This window comes from Anomaloglossus baeobatrachus, chromosome 2 (assembly GCF_048569485.1).
Source record: "Anomaloglossus baeobatrachus isolate aAnoBae1 chromosome 2, aAnoBae1.hap1, whole genome shotgun sequence".
Classification (NCBI taxonomy): Eukaryota; Metazoa; Chordata; class Amphibia; order Anura; family Aromobatidae; genus Anomaloglossus; species Anomaloglossus baeobatrachus.
The window spans coordinates 418,343-437,231 of NC_134354.1; the positions used below are offsets into that span (position 1 = coordinate 418,343).

At 46.2% G+C, this 18,889-nt stretch overlaps 1 protein-coding gene across 1 annotated transcript in view; it reads left to right on the plus strand.

The window, feature by feature from the left end:
• The first annotated feature begins 3,176 nt into the window (after nucleotides 1-3,176).
• Nucleotides 3,177-18,889, plus strand: part of SLC37A1 (solute carrier family 37 member 1) — a 147,780-nt gene continuing 132,067 nt past the window's right edge. The window contains exon 1 of the mRNA XM_075334805.1: nucleotides 3,177-3,208. The gene's annotated coding sequence lies outside the window, so the exon portion shown is untranslated. The remainder of the gene's footprint in view (nucleotides 3,209-18,889) is intronic.

Consider the following 18,889-nt stretch of genomic DNA (forward strand, 5'->3'; position numbering starts at 1 on the left):
TTACTATACACTGGGGCTGCTCTGCTGCAGCCATTACTATACACTGGGGCTACTCTGCTGCAGCCATTACTATACACTGGGGTTACTCTGCTCCAGCCATTACTATACACTGGGGCTACTCTGCTCCAGCCATTACTATACACTGGGGCTACTCTGCTGCAGCCATTACTATACACTGGGGCTACTCTGCTCCAGCCATTACTATACACTGGGGCTACTCTGCTGCAGCCATTACTATACACTGGGGCTACTCTGCTGCAGCCATTACTATACACTGGAGCTACTCTGCTGCAGCCATTACTATACACTGGGGCTACTCTGCTCCAGCCATTACTGTACACTGGGGCTACTCTGCTCCAGCCATTACTGTACACTGGGGCTGCTCTGCTGCAGCCATTACTATACACTGGGGCTACTCTGCTGCAGCCATTACTATACACTGGGGCTACTCTGCTGCAGCCATTACTGTACACTGGGGCTACTCTGCTCCAGCCATTACTATACACTGGGGCTACTCTGCTCCAGCCATTACTGTACACTGGGGCTACTCTGCTCCAGCCATTACTATACACTGGGGCTGCTCTGCTGCAGCCATTACTGTACACTGGGGCTACTCTGCTCCAGCCATTACTGTACACTGGGGCTGCTCTGCTGCAGCCATTACTATACACTGGGGCTACTCTGCTGCAGCCATTACTATACACTGGGGCTACTCTGCTGCAGCCATTACTGTACACTGGGGCTACTCTGCTCCAGCCATTACTATAGACTGGGGCTACTCTGCTCCAGCCATTACTGTACACTGGGGCTACTCTGCTCCAGCCATTACTATACACTGGGGCTGCTCTGCTGCAGCCATTACTGTACACTGGGGCTACTCTGCTCCAGCCATTACTATACACTGGGGCTGCTCTGCTGCAGCCATTACTATACACTGGGGCTACTCTGCTCCAGCCATTACTGTACACTGGGGCTACTCTGCTGCAGCCATTACTATACACTGGGGTTACTCTGCTCCAGCCATTACTGTACACTGGGGCTACTCTGCTCCAGCCATTACTATACACTGGGGTTACTCTGCTCCAGCCATTACTGTACACTGGGGTTACTCTGCTCCAGCCATTACTGTACACTGGGGCTACTCTGCTCCAGCCATTACTGTACACTGGGGTTACTCTGCTCCAGCCATTACTGTACACTGGGGTTACTCTGCTCCAGCCATTACTGTACACTGGGGCTACTCTGCTCCAGCCATTACTATACACTGGGGCTACTCTGCTCCAGCCATTACTGTACACTGGGGCTACTCTGCTCCAGCCATTACTGTACACTGGGGCTACTCTGCTCCAGCCATTACTATACACTGGGGCTACTCTGCTCCAGCCATTACTGTACACTGGGGCTACTCTGCTCCAGCCATTACTATACACTGGGGCTGCTCTGCTGCAGCCATTACTGTACACTGGGGCTACTCTGCTCCAGCCATTACTATACACTGGGGCTGCTCTGCTGCAGCCATTACTATACACTGGGGCTACTCTGCTGCAGCCATTACTATACACTGGGGTTACTCTGCTCCAGCCATTACTATACACTGGGGCTACTCTGCTCCAGCCATTACTATACACTGGGGCTACTCTGCTGCAGCCATTACTATACACTGGGGCTACTCTGCTCCAGCCATTACTATACACTGGGGCTACTCTGCTGCAGCCATTACTATACACTGGGGCTACTCTGCTGCAGCCATTACTATACACTGGAGCTACTCTGCTGCAGCCATTACTATACACTGGGGCTACTCTGCTCCAGCCATTACTATACACTGGGGCTACTCTGCTGCAGCCATTACTATACACTGGGGCTACTCTGCTGCAGCCATTACTCTACACTGGGGCTACTCTGCTCCAGCCATTACTGTACACTGGGGCTACTCTGCTCCAGCTATTACTGTACACTGGGGCTACTCTGCTGCAGCCATTACTCTACACTGGGGCTACTCTGCTCCAGCCATTACTATACACTGGGGTTACTCTGCTCCAGCCATTACTATACACTGGGGCTACTCTGCTCCAGCCATTACTATACACTGGGGCTACTCTGCTCCAGCCATTACTGTACACTGGGGCTACTCTGCTGCAGCCATTACTGTACACTGGGGTTACTCTGCTCCAGCCATTACTGTACACTGGGGCTACTCTGCTCCAGCCATTACTATACACTGGGGATACTCTGCTCCAGCCATTACTGTACACTGGGGCTACTCTGCTGCAGCCATTACTATACACTGGGGCTACTCTGCTGCAGCCATTACTGTACACTGGGGCTACTCTTCTGCAGCCATTACTGTACACTGGGGCTACTCTGCTCCAGCCATTACTATACACTGGAGCTACTCTGCTCCAGCCATTACTATACACTGGGGCTACTCTGCTGCAGCCATTACTATACACTGGGGCTACTCTGCTGCAGCCATTACTGTACACTGGGGCTACTCTTCTGCAGCCATTACTGTACACTGGGGCTACTCTGCTCCAGCCATTACTATACACTGGAGCTACTCTGCTCCAGCCATTACTATACACTGGGGCTACTCTGCTCCAGCCATTACTATACACTGGGGTTACTCTGCTGCAGCCATTACTGTACACTGGGGCTACTCTGCTGCAGCCATTACTGTACACTGGGGCTACTCTGCTCCAGCCATTACTATACACTGGGGTTACTCTGCTCCAGCCATTACTGTACACTGGGGCTACTCTGCTCCAGCCATTACTGTACACTGGGGCTACTCTGCTCCAGCCATTACTGTACACTGGGGCTACTCTGCTCCAGCCATTACTGTACACTGGAGCTACTCTGCTCCAGCCATTACTGTACACTGGGGTTACTCTGCTCCAGCCATTACTATACACTGGGGTTACTCTGCTCCAGCCATTACTGTACACTGGGGCTACTCTGCTCCAGCCATTACTGTACACTGGGGCTACTCTGCTCCAGCCATTACTATACACTGGGGCTACTCTGCTGCAGCCATTACTGTACACTGGGGACTGGTATAACCTGTCTGGGCACCTGGAGCACAGGGCAGGTGAGGAGGGCGGGGGCGGCAGGTATGAAGGGCCGGGCTGGGGATGAGCTGCAGATAAGGAAGTCATCGAACGTCTCACAAGAAGCAGGAAACAGAGCGAGGAAGGAGCCGGAGCGGGTATGTGAGAGGAGCCGGACATAACTTTCTACACTTCTGTCCTCCCCATCTCATGTGTCTTCTTAGTGTTGGGTCTTGAGCAGTGTATATAAATGTGTTTACATGCATTCTTGTATCTCAGCTGTAATGTGTAACGTATCTAAGCCATAGTGTGTGTATATATATAATATATATTTTCCCATAACAGAACGCACAGATATTTACATATAAATATACTGTGGTGTATGTATACATATACCGTACTACAATATATTTGTGTGAAATGTATCACAACTGGGTCTCGTGTATATGACGTATCACAGCTGCTGTGGCGCGCGCGTGACCTTGTGTCTCTCGGCTGTGTCGCACGCGTGACGTTGTGTCTCTCGGCTGTGTCGCACGCGTGACGTTGTGTCTCTCGGCTGTGTCGCACGCGTGTCGTTGTGTCTCTCGACTGTGGCGCGCGCTTGACGTTGTGTCTCTCGGCTGTGTCGCACGCGTGACGTTGTGTCTCTCGGCTGTGTCGCACGCGTGACGTTGTGTCTCTCGGCTGTGTCGCACGCGTGACGTTGTGTCTCTCGACTGTGGCGCGCGCTTGACGTTGTGTCTCTCGACTGTGGCGCGCGCTTGACGTTGTGTCTCTCGGCTGTGTCGCACGCGTGACGTTGTGTCTCTCGGCTGTGTCGCACGCGTGACGTTGTTTCTCTCGGCTGTGTCGCACGCGTGACGTTGTGTCTCTCGACTGTGGCGCGCGCTTGACGTTGTGTCTCTCGGCTGTGTCGCACGCGTGACGTTGTGTCTCTCGGCTGTGTCGCACGCGTGACGTTGTGTCTCTCGGCTGTGTCGCACGCGTGACGTTGTGTCTCTCGGCTGTGGCGCGCGCTTGACGTTGTGTCTCTCGGCTATGTCTCACGCGTGACGTTGTGTCTCTCGACTGTGGCGCGCGCTTGACGTCAGTCAGCTGTGTCGTGCGCGTGACGTTGTCTGTCGGCTGTGGCACGTACGTGACGTTGTGTCTGCTGTGGCGCACGGATGATGTGTTTGTCGGCTGTGGCGCGCGTGATGTTGTGTCTCTTGGCTTTGGCACGCGCATGACGTTGTGTCTCTCGGCTGGTGGTATCCTCTCGGTGATGGTTGCTTTTGTGGCTGTTTCTGATCTTTGGATGTCTCGTCCATTATTTGCACATTGCTTAATTTTGGTTTACCTATGTCAGACAAGGAGTATATACAGTATGTATATATATATATGTGTAGCCCTGATCCTGAGGGATCAGCAGAGATTATCTCTGATCCCTGTGACCCCCTGTGTCAGTCCTGATGGTGACACAATGAGGAGGGGGAGGTTTGGGGGGTGTCAGGGCTGCTGACCCCTCCACACACCATGTCTTCGGGTTATCTCTGGGCTTTTGTCTTACACTTTTGTTCATTGCTCCATTCTAGATAACATTATCACATGAGACTCAGGTGAGGGGCACTGATAAAGACGTGCACCCCCCATATTATATACAATATATCCACTCATGGTATATATTACATCACCCATATTATATATATCCACTTATGGTATTTATTATATACCCCATATTTTTATATATATATAATATATATATTTCTGTATCCCTATATATATTATATCCCCACACATTATGTCCCCCATAATACAATTAAACACTATATCCGCCCTTATTATATATATACTGTATCCCCATATATTATATTCCCCTATAATAAATATATTCTTTATATCCGTCCTTGTTATATATACTGTATCCACCCATATTATATATAATAATAATATTTATTAATTTATATAGCGCTATTAATTCCACAGCGCTTTACATACAATGGACACACTGTCCCCATTGGGGCTCACAATCTAGGTTTCATGTGTGTGTGTCTTTGGAGTGTGGGAGAAAACTGGAGAACCCGGGAGGAAACCCACGCAAACACGAGGAGAACATACAAACTCCTTGCAGATGGTGTCCTAAGTGGGATTTGAACCCAGGACCCCAGCGCTGCAAGACTGCAGTGCTAACCACTGAGCCACCACAAAACTGCAGTGCTATCCACTAAGCCACTGTGCTGCCCATGATATACTGTATCCTCCATATATTATATCCCCCATAATAAATATATACACTATCCACCCTTATATATACTGTATCCCCCATATATATATATACTGTATTCACATATATTATATCTCCCATAATAAATATATACACTATATCCACTTTATACTGCATCCCACATATTATATATACTGTATCCCCATTTATGATATCCCCTATAATATATTCACTATATCCGCCCTTGTTATATATACTGTATCCCCCTTATTATATATACTGTAGTCACATATATTATATCTCCCATAATAAATATATAGACTATCCGCCTTATTATATATACTGAATCCCCCATATTGTAGTGATGGGATCATATTTTCGGCTTCCGTCAGTGTTCAGACATAGAAGACCTAGTTGGGGATGGGGTGCGTTCCTACTCTGTTGTTTTCTGATTTCATTTCCTTCTTTCCGTAACTCTTTCATGTCTGCACAATTCCAGAAGACGGGGGAATCACTTGTTTGGTTGCAATTTCTCTTTTTGGAATATTTGTGATATTTTGTATGTCTCACTGGAGTGCAGAGGAATCCGGCCAATATTCGGGCTTCTTGGAGGAGGCACGAGCTGAATATTTAGGGGCTTGAGACCATTGAAATCTATTTATGTTCTCAGTACAGGACAGTACGGGGAGTCTTGGTTGTGTATATGTTCCTCTATATTTTATATTCCTATAGATCTGATTCGTGACATTGACGTCTATTTCTGTTCTCCTCGTTGATCTCGTTCTCTGTATGTTGTATTTGTGCATTCTCTATTAGGCCTGAGATTCTTCCGGGGATAGTACGGGGAGTCTTGGTTGTGTATATGTTCCTCTATATTTTATATTCCTATAGATTTGATTCGGGACATTGACGTCTATTTCTGTTCTCCTCGTTGATCTCGTTCTCTGTATGTTGTATTTGTGCATTCTCTATTAGGCCTGAGATTCTTCCGGGGATAGTACGGGGAGTCTTGGTTGTGTATATGTTCCTCTATATTTTATATTCCTATAGATTTGATTCGTGACATTGACGTCTATTTCTGTTCTCCTCGTTGATCTCGTTCTCTGTATGTTGTATTTGTGCATTCTCTATTAGGCCTGAGATTCTTCCGGGGTTAGTACGTGGAGTCTTGGTTGTGTATATGTTCCTCTATATTTTATATTCCTATAGATCTGATTCGTGACATTGACGTCTATTTCTGTTCTCCTCGTTGATCTCGTTCTCTGTATGTTGTATTTGTGCATTCTCTATTAGGCCTGAGATTCTTCCGGGGATAGTACGGGGAGTCTTGGTTGTGTATATGTTCCTCTATATTTTATATTCCTATAGATTTGATTCGGGACATTGAAGTGTATTTCTATTCTCCTTGTTGATCTCGTTCTCTGTATGTTGTATTTGTGCATTCTCTATTAGGCCTGAGATTCTTCCGGGGTTAGTACGTGGAGTCTTGGTTGTGTATATGTTCCTCTATATTTTATATTCCTATAGATTTGATTCGGGACATTGACGTCTATTTCTGTTCTCCTCGTTGATCTCGTTCTCTGTATGTTGTATTTGTGCATTCTCTATTAGGCCTGAGATTCTTCCGGGGATAGTACGTGGAGTCTTGGTTGTGTATATGTTCCTCTATATTTTATATTCCTATAGATTTGATTCGGGACATTGACGTCTATTTCTGTTCTCCTCGTTGATCTCGTTCTCTGTATGTTGTATTTGTGCATTCTCTATTAGGCCTGAGATTCTTCCGGGGTTAGTACGTGGAGTCTTGGTTGTGTATATGTTCCTCTATATTTTATATTCCTATAGATTTGATTCGGGACATTGAAGTGTATTTCTGTTCTCCTTGTTGATCTCGTTCTCTGTATGTTGTATTTGTGCATTCTCTATTAGGCCTGAGATTCTTCCGGGGATAGTACGGGGAGTCTTGGTTGTGTATATGTTCCTCTATATTTTATATTCCTATAGATTTGATTCGGGACATTGAAGTCTATTTCTGTTCTCCTCGTTGATCTCGTTCTCTGTATGTTGTATTTGTGCATTCTCTATTAGGCCTGAGATTCTTCGGGGTTAGTACGGGGAGTCTTGGTTGTGTATATGTTCCTCTATATTTTATATTCCTATAGATTTGATTCGGGACATTGAAGTCTATTTCTGTTCTCCTCGTTGATCTCGTTCTCTGTATGTTGTATTTGTGCATTCTCTATTAGGCCTGAGATTCTTCCGGGGTTAGTACGTGGAGTCTTGGTTGTGTATATGTTCCTCTATATTTTATATTCCTATAGATTTGATTCGGGACATTGAAGTCTATTTCTGTTCTCCTCGTTGATCTCGTTCTCTGTATGTTGTATTTGTGCATTCTCTATTAGGCCTGAGATTCTTCCGGGGTTAGTACGTGGAGTCTTGGTTGTGTATATGTTCCTCTATATTTTATATTCCTATAGATTTGATTCGGGACATTGAAGTCATTTTTTGGACTTACCGCGTTGTAATTGTCTGGAGTCCGGACCTTGTAGGATGTATGAGGGGCGCGATTTGCAGATGATGCCCGTTGGTTTTTGGAGATTTTCAGGTTAGCCATTTTTAAGAATATGTTTGGACTACCACGAGGATTCATCTTAGATACTTTGTCCTGGTAAGATGTCATTGTTCCTCGCATGTACTGAGGCTTTAAGTGTGAAGAAGCTTGGTGGTTTAAGTTTTGTATCAAGAATGTGTGTGTCAGGTTGATTAAGTGAAGTAGTATCCTGTGATGTTGGGTGGTCCCACACCACCTATTTTTTTGTCTTTAACTCCTTCCCGACCGTGGGTGGACCGGTACATCCACGCAATCGTGCGGGCACAGGAGCTGGGCATGTGTGATCACCGCTGGGAGCTCGGCTTACATGACAACCGCGTCCTAGCCAGTTACAGCCATGCCATCCCTGACTGTTTAACCTTATATTTGCCACAATCAATATCGATCACAACATTTAGGGGAATGGAAGAGAGAATGCGCTCCCTCTTCTGTCCGATTGGTATCCCCACAATGTCATCGCGAGGGCCCAATCACTCCCATGGTGGTCCAAGATTGTCATGACGATTTTCGGATCACGCAGCTATGGAAAGTGTCTGGGATCATGCAAGGAGCATGATCTGAGAGGCTTATGTATTGCAATACATGATACCAGCCATCAGAGCTATAAAAGGTAATGTCCCATTTAGGGACTAAAGGCCACGTCACACTAAGCAACATCGCTAGCAACATCGCTGCTGAGGCACGACTTTTGTAACGCAACAGCGATGTTGCTAGCGATGTTGCTGTGTGTGACATCCAGCAACACCCTGGCCCCTGCTGTGAGGTCGCCGGTTGTTGCTGAATGTCCTGGACCATTTTTTAGTTGTTGCTCTCCCGCTGCGAAGCACACGTCGCTGTGTGTGACAGCGAGAGAGCAACAACTGAATGAGCAGGGAGCCAGCTTCTGCGGACGCTGGTAACCAAGGTAAATATCGGGTAACAAAGATGCCCTTTCCTTGGTTACCCGATATTTACCTTCGTTACCAGCGTCCACCGCTCTCACGCTGTCAGTGCTGGCTCCCTGCTCTCTGCACACATAGCCAGACTACACATCGGGTAATTAACCCGATGTGTACTCTGGCTAGGAGTGCAGGGAGCCAGCCCTAAGCGGTGTGCGCTGGTAACCAAGGTAAATATCGGGTTGGTTACCTTCCTCGCGTCGCTGCTGGCTGGGGGCTGGTCACTGGTTGCTGGTGAGATCTGCCTGTGTGACAGCTCACCAGCAACCCATGTAGCGACGCTCCAGCGATCCCTGCCAGGTCAGGTTGCTGGTGGGATTGCTGGAGCGTCGCTTAGTGTGACGGTACCTTTAGTGACAAAAGTTGAGAAAAAAAATGAAAACAATTGTAAAAAAAAAATAAAGACCTAAAAAAATGCACAAAATAAATAAAACAACTATGTATACTTATGTGAAAAAAAAAAAATAAAAATAAAGAAAACCTCACACATTTGGTATCGCCAAGTCCGGAACAACCCGATATGTATATCTCTCACACTAGTTAACCCCTTCAGTGAACACTGTAAAAAAAAAAAAATAGCAAAAAATATGTCTTTACATTCTTGAGGTGACAAAAAAGTAGAATTAAACGCGATCAAAAAGTCAGGTGAATAAAAATGGTACCCTGAAAATGTCATCTTGTCCCGCAAAAAAAAAGTCCCAGACAGCAAAAAATGGAAAAAGCTGAAGCTCTCAGAATTCAGCAATGCAAAATTTTTTTTTTCTATAAAATTGTTTTTATGGTGTAAAAGCTGCAAAGCATAAAAAAAATATAAACGTGGTATCGCTGTAATTGTGCAGACCCGAAGAATAAAGCCGCCGTATCAGTTATACCGTACATTGAATGGTGTAAAAGTAGTAATAAAGCCAATTCTTCAACTGCTGTTGATTTGTTCATTCTGCCTCCCACAGATGGCAGCACGATGCAGCCCACATTTATCCTGCGCTCTACACTGAGTGCATACACTTGGGGCTATGTGTAAATCTCAGAAAATTGTAATTAAGGCCACATTCTCAACTGAAATTAACTGTAATGCGGCAGAGGGAATGACCTGTGGTGCGGCGGTGTCCATCTGATTATGCGTCTTTTTAGATGTGCACAAAAGTGCAGTCCTCGACAGTTTTATTCACCTTTGAAAAGACGGAGACCACGGAGCAGAGGATGATCAGAGTCCGGATTAACTCTGCTGCCTCATTAGTGAATGGATCCATTGTGGGTTTCACCTGAATCGCTTATTTTGCAGATGTAGATGGAAACTCCCATATAAGCGCTCAGCATAGAGCACAGGATAAATGTGAACTGATCCAAAATGTTCTGTGTCAAAATCACCACCAAATAGCATTCAACTCAACCCATAGCCGCACAAGATCCCACGCAGGTCCGTCATCGGTTAACGGAAATATAGGGGGATTGCACATTACTGGTAGCACAAAGTCTCTGAAAAAACACTATGACTCTCTCCCCCTTAAAAAAGAAATTTAGCAAAATCTGTGCTTCAAATGCCCCCTTCCTTTTGAGCCCCACAATGTGCCTTAACCACAGTTAGTATCCACATGTTTGGCATTGTCGTAGTGAGGAGAGCCCGCCTATTTTTGTGTGTGTGTGTGTGTGTGTGTGCGCGCGTGTGTGTTTATAGAAGCATGAGCTGGGCACAATTTACGGGCACTACAAGGGCTTATTTGCAATTTTTAATTCTGCAACATTCACTGTGTTTGAAACCATGGGTGTTTTTCCACAGACTAAATCATTACTACACCCATAGATGAATTCCCAGAGGGGTGTAATTTCCAAAATGGGGTCTCTTGTGGGGTGTTTCTGCTGTTTTAGCACATAGGCTCTCTGCAATTGAAGTTCGCCAACTATTCTAGGAAAGTCTGTGCTCCAAAAATCAAATGTCGCTCCTTCCCTCTCGAGCCCTGCGGTGCTGCCAAACACTACTGTACAGTCACATGTGGGGTATTGCCACATTCAGAACAAATTGTCTGACAAATTATGGGGCCTTTTTTTTACTTATTCCCCTTGTGAAAATTGGAAATGTTGGGTTAAAACAACATTTTAGTGGTAAAAATGTCATTATTTTTTGTTCATCGCCCAATAGTATAACATTTTGTGACCCCTGCAGTGTCAATCTGCTCAATGCACCCCTGGATGAACGCATTGAGAGGTGAGGCTTGTAAAATGGGGTCACTTGTGGGGAGTCTCTGCCGTTCTGGCACCTCAGGGGCTCTGCCAATCTGACATGGCACCCACAAACCATTCCAACTAAATCTGCACCCCAATATTTAGCTCTATCCCTTCTTCACTTTGTACTGTGCCTCAAAAGTAGATTTCCACCACATATGGGGTATCGGTGTATTCAGGAGAAATTGCACAATAAAGTGTAAGGTCCATTATCTTCTGTTACCCTTGTGAAAAGGAAACATTTGAGCTTAAAGTAACATTTATGTGGTTAAAAATGTTTTTTTTTTCATGGCACAGTGTTTAAAAATTCTGTGAAGCCCCCGGGGGTTCAAGGTGCTCACCAACCATCTAGATAAATTCCTTGAGGTTTAGTTTCCAAAGTGGGGTCACTCTTGGTTGGGGTTTTCCACTATCTAGGCACCTCAGGGGGTCTCCAAACGCGACATGGCGTCCGCCAATGATTCCAGCCAATTTTGCTTAAAAAAAATAAAAAATGTAATGTTGCTCATTCCTTTCTTTGTCCTGCCGTGAACCCAAACAATAGTTTTTCCCCCACACATGGGGTATCTGCATACACTGGAGAAATAGTGCACTGTCCAGTTTGTTGTTCTATCTCCTGTTACCCTTGTGAAAATATAAAATTTGGGGTTAAAGTAACATTTTTTTCCTTCCACTGTGGCCTGTGTGTGGATGACCAAGGACATGTCATCCACGTGGAGTAGGGCAGGAGGATGGCGACGGCATAAGATGGAGGAGGCGCCGGACCCAAGAGCAGGGATGTCCATAGGACCCAACCATCCCCAGGTGTCTACAGAGCGGCCTGGGCTCTCATATACAGTATTCTAGAGAGCTGTATATGGGGGCTCACTGGTGGTGGCAGCAGCTCATAATGGAAAATCTGGTGACTAATTCCCTCATCTTGGATGATCTTCTATATTCTGATCTGTGCAGAACCTGGGTTTGTGATCTGTCAGCCCAAGTATAGAATGTTGTTTCTTCTTCCCCATTTAAAATTATATTTCTTGTTTGTATTTCTTGTTTCTTATTGAAGAAAAGACTTTATTTTTTTAGATTTCTCTGAGTTGATTTGATATGAGGTTTTTGGGAATGTTTCTATGGTTTTGGAGATATCATCTAGACCAGGGGTCTCAAACACGCGGCCCCCGGGCCGCATGCGGCCCGCCAGTCTGATTTATGTGGCCCGCAGACACAGTGCAGAGCACTTGATATTTGCCCTCCACTGCCTCCAGTCATTGTCGCCAGCCGCACTTTCACATTGCAGCCGCGGCCGGCCGCACTTCCGCATTGGAGAAGCAGGGAGAAGCAATAAAATGCGGAGTTCAATCAGATGTCAGGGTAAAGCAATCGACCGCGGGGTTCAACTCGAGCTCAGCAGAGCGACCCGAGCAGCGCTGACGTCAGCTGCTTTGCCGGCGGGTGCAGCGGAAGGAACAAGAGCATAGGGCACGTTAGAACGTTTGTGGTGTCTGTGTCTGTGTGTGTGTGTGTGGATGATGATGATGATGGCTGTGTGTGTGTGTGTGTGTGTGTGTGTGGATGATGATGATGATGGCTGTGTGTGTGTGTGTGTGTGTGTGTGTGTGGATGATGATGATGATGGCTGTGTGTGTGTGTGTGTGTGTGGATGATGATGATGATGGCTGTGTGTGTGTGTGTGTGTATGATGATGATGATGATGGCTGTGTGTGTGTGTGTGTGGATGATGATGATGATGGCTGTGTGTGTGTGTGTATGATGATGATGATGGCTGTGTGTGTCTGTGTGTGTGTGTGTGTGATGATGGCTGTGTGTGTGTGATGATGGCTGTGTGTGTGTGTGTGTGTGTGTGTGTGTGTAATGATGGCTGTGTGTGTATGATGATGATGGCTGTGTGTGGATGATGATGATGATGATGGCTGTGTGTGTTGATGGTGATGATGGCTGTATGTGTGTGTGTGTGTGTGTGTGTGTGTGTGTGATGATGATGGCTGTGTGTGTATGATGATGATGGCTGTGTGTGGATGATGATGATGATGATGATGATGGCTGTGTGTGTTGATGGTGATGATGGCTGTATGTGTGTGTGGATGATGATAGCTGTGTGTGTGGATGATGATGATGATGGCTGTATGTGTGTGTGGATGATGATGATGATGGCTGTGTTGATGATGAGGATGATGATAGCGGTGGTGGCTGTGTGTGACCGATGGTGGCTGTGTGCGACTGATGATGATGATGTCGGTGGTGGCTGTGTGGGACTGATGATGATGACGGCGGTGGTGGCTGTGTGCGACTGATGATGGTGGTGGTGGCTGTGTACGACTGATGATGGTGGTGGTGGCTGTGTGCGACTGATGATGATGATAACGGTGGTGGCTGTGTGTGACTGATGATGGTGGTGGCTGTGTGCGACTGATCATGATGACGGCAGTGGTGGCTGTGTGCGACTGATGATTCTGATAGCAGTGGTGGCTGTGTGTGACTGATGATGATGGTGGCTGTGTGCGACTGATGATGATGATGTCGGTGGTGGCTGTGTGTGACTGATGATGATGATGATGGCGGTGGTGGCTGTGTGCGGCTGATGATGATAATGGAGGTGGTGGCTGTGTGTGACTGATGATGGTGGTGGCTGTGTGCGACTGATCATGATGACGGCAGTGGTGGCTGTGTGCGACTGATGATTCTGATAGCAGTGGTGGCTGTGTGTGACTGATGATGATGGTGGCTGTGTGTGACTGATGATGATGATGATGGCGGTGGTGGCTGTGTGTGACTGATGATGATGATAATGGAGGTGGTGGCTGTGTGTGACTGATGATGATGATGATGGCGGTGGTGGCTGTGTGTGACTGATGATGATGGTGGCTGTGTGTGACTGATGATGATGATGTCGGTGGTGGCTGTGTGTGACTGATGATGATGATGATGGCGGTGGTGGCTGTGTGCGGCTGATGATGATAATGGAGGTGGTGGCTGTGTGTGACTGATGATGATGATGATGGCGGTGGTGGCTGTGTGTGACTGATGATGATGATGGCGGTAGTGGCTGTGTGTGACTGATGATGATGATGATGGCGGTGGTGGCTGTGTGTGACTGATGATGATGACGGAGGTGGTGGCTGTGTGCGACTGATGATGATGATGGTGGTGGTGGCTGTGTGTGACTGATGATGATGATGGCGGTGGTGGCTGTGTGTGACTGATGATGATGATGGCGGTGGTGGCTGTGTGTGACTGATGATGATGATGGCGGTAGTGGCTGTTTGTGACTAATGATGATGGTGATGGTGGCTGTGTGCGACTGATGATGATGGCAGTGGTGGCTGTGTGTGACTGATGATGGCGCTGGTGGCTGTTTGTGACTGATGATGATGATGGCGGTAGTGGCTGTGTGTGACTGATGGTGGTGGTGACTGTGTGCAACTGATGATAATGGCGGTGGTGGCTGTGTGTGACTGATGATGATCGTGGTGGTGGCTGTTTGTGAGTGACGATGATGATGATGACGATGGCTGTGTATGATGATGATGTTGGCTGTGTGTGTGTGTGTGTGTGTATAATGATGATGATGATTGCCATGTGTGTTTGTATGATGATGATGGTGGCTGTGTGTGCATGATGATAATAAAAATGATTTTGATGATGATGGTGACTGGAAGACCGGAAAATGTTACTTTCAGTCTCAGCCTTCTTGTCGGTCTGGACAGATGCTCATCTGTTCAGAGCGATGAAGCTGAGCTGACATTGACTTTGGACTACATCAGAGGGAAGCTTTTTTTTTCTAAAAAAGATGGGAGTCCCTAAATGTGTTTTTTTGTATAATTTCTAATAAAAATATTTTTCTCTGTGTTGTGTTTTTTTACTATTTACTAAAAATTCATGGTGGTCACATCTAATTTGACATGACACCATGAATTTCGGGTTTACTAGCAGCTGAGAATACAAAGCTGGTATTAACCCCATTATTACCCAGCGTGCCACTGCCACCAGGGATGCTGGAAGAGCCAGGTAAAGCACCTGGAAATGGCGCTGTGATGAATGCGCCATTTCCAGGGGCGGTTGTGGGCTGCGGGGGGGCCCAAAATGCTTGGGCCTTACCACGCTGAGAATCCCAGCCCTCAGCTGTCTGGTTTTACCTGGCTGGTGATCAAAATATGGCGGGAGCCCACGCATTTTTTTTTTCATTATTTAATTAAAAAAAATTGGGTTTCCCTATATTTTGATTGCCAGCTAAGTAAAAGCCAGGCAGCTGGGGGTGGCAGCCCGTAGCTGTCCGCTTTATCTGCTCTGAGAATCAAAAATACTGCGCAGCTCTATGTAATTTTTTGAATGCTGTGACAGAGAATGAGTGTCTTTGCTTGGCTGTTGGAATAACCTGGAATCTGCTTATACATTTTGATGCTGATGCCAATCACAGATGCCCACTCTCTTTGACAAATAAATAATATAAAAAAATGACGTTTTGCTTCACGGTATTTTTGATTCTCAGCGCATACTAATGTAGCATTGTTATAACAGTTGAAATAATTAATTAACAATTATATTGTATTGTATTAAATTTGAAAGGAATGCGGCCCTCTGCCTTAAATTTTTTTTATGTGCGGCCCACTTACTCTGACGAGTTTGAGACCCCTGATCTAGACAATGGATTGTGTCTCATGCAAATAATGTAATTTTCTGCTGTCTTACCCGGTCAGGGCTGTGGAGTCTAAGTCCATTTTTGGTGTAGTCGGGAGTCAGAGTCGATATAAAATGGAGTGACACCGACTCCTAAAATATATAATAAATTGTGTCCAGTGTTCAGTGCAGGATGTGATGAATATTTTTTCATTGGAATTTGGGAAAGTTCAGAAATGTCCTATAAATGCCTGTTCTATTCCTGATGTGAGGATCTCAGGTTTTAGTGGAGATGAATCTGTGCTACACATCAGCTACATGATATAAGCAGTGACATTCCTCCTCTACAGATAAGGGTAAAACAAAGGCACAAGGAAGCCTGCAATCATCTCAGAACGGCTGGAGACTCCAGAGTGAGCAGGAAAGTAGGATTAAGGTAAGGACTTCTTACAGCAAGTCTAAACTCTCCACAAAAAGCAGAATGATCCTTTACAAAGAGATGATCTTGTTGAAGCTTATTTATCACATGCGGTATGTTGTGCACACGCTGCAGCCGGCAATAAAGGTCCAGTCACACTAAGCAACTTACCAGCGATCCCAACAACGATAGGGATCGCTGGTAAGTTGCTAGGAGGTTGCTGGTGAGATGTCACACTGCGACGCTCCAGCGATCCCACCAGCAACCTGACCTGGCAGGGATCGCTGGAGCGTCGCTACACAAGTTGCTGGTGAGCTCACCAGCAACCAGTGACCAGCCCCCAGCGCCGCGTGGAAGATGCTGCGCTTGGTAACTAAGGTAAATATCGGGTAACCAACCCGATATTTACCTTGGTTACCACTGCACGGAGCTACACGTGCAGAGAGCAGGGAGCAGCGCACACTGAGCGCTGCTCCCTGCTCTCCTAGTTACAGCACACATCGGGTTAATTACCCGATGTGTGCTGCAGCTAAATGTACACAGAGCAGGGAGCAGCGCACAATGCTTAGCGCTGGCTCCTTGCTCTCCTAGTTACAGCACACATCGGGTTAATTAACCCGATGTGTGCTGCAGCTAAATGTGCACAGAGCAGGGAGCAGCGCACAATGCTTAGCGCTGGCTCCTTGCTCTCCTAGTTACAGTACACATCGGGTTAATTAACCCGATGTGTGCTGCAGCTACATGTGCACAGAGCAGGAGCCGGCACTGACAGTGAGAGCGGTGGAGGCTGGTAACAAAGGTAAATATCGGGTAACCAAGGACAGGGCTTCTTGGTTACCCGATGTTTACATTGGTTACCAGCCTCCGCAGAAGCCGGCTCCTGCTGCCTGCACATTTAGTTGTTGCTGTCTCGCTGTCACACACAGCGATCTGTGCTTCACAGCGGGACAGCAACAACTAAAAAATGGCCCAGGACATTCAGCAACAACCAACGACCTCACAGCAGGGGCCAGGTTGTTGCTGGATGTCACACACAGCAACATCGCTAGCAACGTCACAAAAGTTGTTCGTTAGCAGCGATGTTGCTAGCGATGTTGCTTAGTGTGACGGGGCCTTAAGAGATCGTCTGCAGGAGGGACCTGCTGGAACTCTGGAAAAGTGAGGACATTGGTTATTGCTGCCAGAATCCCTAAAATTTATTCCATCTTGATGAGACGTGCTGGAAAAGGGGCAATTGTCGATCAGGCCACTTGGTGGGGCAGCACGTTTTTAATGATGGAGCGATTGCTTGAGCTGAAGCCCTTTCTTGTAGACATGTCCAACCCTCAGGTAACGCTAAATGAAGGTCAATGAATTGCTTCATCACCCAATTACAGTGACTAAAAAATTACATTCTGAGGATTTAACGCCTGGCATTTTCATAAAGGAGTGGAAAAACTTGCTGTTTAGCAGGTTTAATTATAGATGGCATTTCTGCTTCAATGAAATGGAGAGACACTATTATTAGAAAATACAATTCTTCTGGCAGCTGAGTACGCTGAGCCAAATCATCGTATTTTGCTGGATGATCACCAGCTTACTAAAGGAAAAGAAGCTCTGACTGAGGTAGCAGTTAGGATGATTGGCTACAGGACGTCCAAGAGCAAGAGGACTGGGATCCTGCTAGTGCTACTGCTGCCCTATCTTCATCCTCCTCACATGAATTGTATCATCCAGGCCTACTGATGCTGTGTCTTCAGCCTCATCAGATGAGGAGTTTAATTTTCAAAAGTACTTGGACGACATGAAGAAGCAAAGCGTTGCCACAGGGAAAAATATTCTACTCCCATAGCAAACAGATGCAACATTTTTCATTTGCTCTCAAGGAAGTAGAAGAGTTCAACCGCTCATCAAAACTGACTGCAGGAGGAAATTCCTTTATACCCCAAGATTGTTAGAGATGTTGCCCATGTGGTCACCGCTTTGCCACCAACCCAAGAGAGGCTGTTCATGAAGGAGAATCTGATGGAGGCCATACTATTTCTCAGAACAAATTCATAAATTGCACATATATTATTCCATAGATTTTTGTTGAAAACTTTTTTTTTTCCCCCCACTTTCTGCACCCTGTATTTTAGATTTACAAGTTATTAAAGTCATTTTTGTGTTCTAAACTTGTTTCCAATAAATATATTTTATGTTTTAACTAAACAGCACGATTATTCCATCATAATAGTGATTATTAGCCTGATGTCACCATTTTACCACAGCAAATTTATCACAAACATGAGTCATGTACGAGGGAGTCGGAATCAAGGAAGTTTCGGAGTCGAGGTTTGGCTCACCGACTCCACAGCCGGGCTCACCGACTATAGCCCGGCTTACTGACTCCACAGCCCGGCTTACTCTAGTAGATATACCGTTTGATTTTATGATTGTTTTTATATATTCCGCAAATGGCTCCATTATTGGACCAAAGAGAAGGGGTGAGAGGGGGCCCCCTACCTCGTGCCATTGTCGATAGGGAAGTTTGATGACAAGTAGTTAGTTTGTACATTAGCTGAGGGGACTGAGTACAAGGCATTGGTGGTTTTCAATATTTTGTCTATTAAATCCAAAGTTGACATCACATGTCCCCAGTGTAGGAGCCGAAGGTGGTCTGTGTCCTTCTATAAGGGAGACCAGGTTAATTCTTCTTGTGCTGTCAGAGGCTTGAGTTTTCACTGACAAAGCCAACTTGGTTAGAGTGAACCTCATGGGATAACTTTTGCCGTTCTTTGGGCTAAAAAGTTAGTGTATACCTTTTTACATCTGTTTAGGAGAGAGACACTGAGCATCGAGTAT